At 46.1% G+C, this 2,795-nt stretch overlaps 1 long non-coding RNA gene across 1 annotated transcript; it reads left to right on the forward strand.

The window, feature by feature from the left end:
- The first annotated feature begins 1,127 nt into the window (after positions 1-1,127).
- Positions 1,128-1,641, forward strand: LOC146709199 (uncharacterized). The gene is made up of 2 exons (XR_014920642.1): positions 1,128-1,423; positions 1,505-1,641. It is a non-coding gene; the product is annotated as an uncharacterized LOC146709199 (long non-coding RNA).
- Positions 1,642-2,795: the final 1,154 nt, after the last annotated feature.

Raw genomic sequence — 2,795 nt, forward strand, 5'->3', positions numbered from 1 at the left:
AGAGAGCTGCACACAAACCTTAAAATGAAGCAAGACAAGTGGGTCAGCAACAATGTGAGAGACATACAGACTACAGTGCATGATAAGTTACTGCAATGACATAATTTTTAAAACGCACATTTGGATATTGGTATAGGTTAAAAAAAAACTCTCTCTAAATCACTGTTGAAATTCCTTCCACCTGCTATAAATTCAGTCTAACTACAGAAACCAGATTCTGTGCACAGAAAAGAGCTGCAAACTTTTCAGAGCCACCTTTCAGGCCTACAGGCAGTGAGTTTTTGATAGTTGAAAGGCAGATTTCAGTGGAATATTTCTTTAAGTGAACTCTGCTTGCTCTTCTCAGCCTCCACCTGCGTGCAGCGTTGCTGTGCACAGAGACAGTGTTTTATTCATAGCTCGGTTTTTGATTCTAATTTGAGCCTTTTGGTGGAAAGCAACCATAGAGCTCGCACAGAAACAGGACTACAGCAGAAAACACTTCAGGTAACTCAAAGTCAGAAATGCATACATCAGTTCCCATATTAGCAGGCAACATTCAGAAGATCTTTGAAACAGTTAACAGAGAAACACGTGTTAAATCTTAGTGTTGAGGTTCAGCACTGGTGTGACAACAAAGGAAGAAATGAGGGGTAAAGAAAAGAAAAGAGAGAATGTGTCAGAGCCACGAGAGATAAAAGATCTGCCAATGCGACTGACAAGTGAGAGGTGAGAGATTTAAGACATTAGATGGATGAGAAAGAGCTGGGAGGAACGTACGCACAGACATACAAAAGCACATTATGAAAAATGCTTTAAAAAAACAGACAAAAGGAATGATGCAACAAGGACAAAAGAACTGGAAGAGGCAGGTAGAACTGATTCACATTTTGTGATCTCTTTAGTAAAAAAAAGTGTGTTTTGAAATGCTGAGGCCGAAATATTTCACCGTCTTTTAAGTTGTAACAGAGGTCAGCACAGAGTCAATTGTTCTTTGGAAAGGGCAAATAACATGCTGCAAGTAAATTTGGAGCCAATAAATCAGAAATGGCAAAAAACATTTTTATGAAGCATCAACATCATCCTAGCTGATCCTAGCCTGGTGTTGTACGTGGGAAAAAAAAGATGCTTTATTCATTAATTGTCATGGTCCGCGGCCCGGCGTCTGAGGTGCTGATGGGATGCCCACTCCCGTGGGCGTGGCCGCTGACTCCACACCTGCATCCCATCCCAGGCGATCACCAGGTGGACCATTTAATCCTGCCCAGCCTGCTGCTCCACGCCAGTCCGTAATCGTCCTTCAGCGATCACTGCTCGGCGTGTTTTGAGTCACCAGCCTGTCCAGAATTTGGATCACGATCAACCCCAGCCGCCTCGCCCTTTCTGGAGCTTCTCCCCACGGACCCTCACCCCTCCCTCCGGTTCCCTTGGCCCCGCTATCATCGTAAGACGCGTACACTACCTCCCCTCGTATGCTGCCGGTTTACCCGCACCCCAATAATCCTTTTTTCTTTTTCTGTTTCAGCCTCCCACGGTCCCGCTCTCGGCGTTTCCTGCGCGATTCTTCTCCCGGTCCCTCGGTTTCTCTGGTTCCGTGCGTTTTCTCCCTTCTACTCTCCCGGGACACTCTCAGTTATAATAAAGTTTATTTTTTCTCTCGTACCGCTGTGTGTGTGTTCTGCTCCTGGGTCCAGCTTGTGTGTTGAACTTCGGTTCTTGACATTAATAAAATAGAGGTAATTTGAAACCTACTACCTACTTGCAGAACTGTTATTGTAACCGTCTCAAACAGACTCATAATGACAATGATTAGAACTGAGACCCAAACGCAGACAAAACAGGCACAAGCTGCACCCTGCCTTGATCATGACTGCTCTGGTCTCGGTGGTAGCACCCCCGAGATCAGCAGTGCAACAGCAGGGTGGCGACTGGCCCGGGCCGTTGTGATGACCCTGCTCTGACAGAGTGTCAATACAAAGCAATTTACAAGCGCATGAAAAATCGACCCTCGATAACAGGCAATTTCTCTGCTCCGCTGCCTCAAGAGGCATGACCTGCCTCGCGAAAGTGGGCAAGGAGGAGGTGGGAAGGCAAAGAAGAGGAAGAAGAGGAGGTGATCTTGGTCCAGTGGATGTGATTACAGCGCACTGTGCTCTAAGGAGGGATGGGCGGGGGTTGAAAAAGTGGAGCAGTAATGGGGCAGGGAGGTGACCCGGGGCAAGTGATTGTAATAGTGATGTGTGGAGTGGGGAAAAAGATTGTGACGAGTGTGATGGTTGGATTGCAGAAAATAAATCAGGGAGGAGGAAGCCTGAAAGCTCTGAAATATGCAGAGCTGACAATGACACGCAGAGAAGAAGAAATTATTATCCAAGCGACAGAAAAGCAGGGACACAGCCGCTTGACAAAGCAAGGTAGTTTGTGGAGAAGGAGGGATGGGCCGAGGTGTTGCTGTTGTTGATGAAATGCGGATTGTGTTGTGTGTATTTGTCCACGCGTGTGTGTTCTGGAGGCCACAGGTGAGGACAAAGATAATGACCTCATTCCTCTTCTCTTTTGCCGAGACACTTTTTTTCCACAACAGTCTATTCATCAAAGCCTCTATCCGTCTCTCCATCCCTCCTCCCTCCCTTCTTTCTTCTAATTTTGCTCCCTCTCTGTTGAAAAGCCAGAGGTCACACCTTCATCCAAACAGACAGGAACACACACACAGAAAAGGAACTGCTTATCACAAACGCACAGACATGGAGGCAGATGTCATGGTTTTGTTTTTTTTGTTTTTTATAAAACAACACTTCAGAACGACATCATCTGAG

The sequence above is a fragment of the Copadichromis virginalis genome, linkage group LG5 (genome assembly GCF_057382275.1).
Source record: "Copadichromis virginalis isolate Kocher_CV1m ecotype Utaka linkage group LG5, C_Virginalis_male_GT1.1, whole genome shotgun sequence".
NCBI lineage: Eukaryota > Metazoa > Chordata > Actinopteri > Cichliformes > Cichlidae > Copadichromis > Copadichromis virginalis.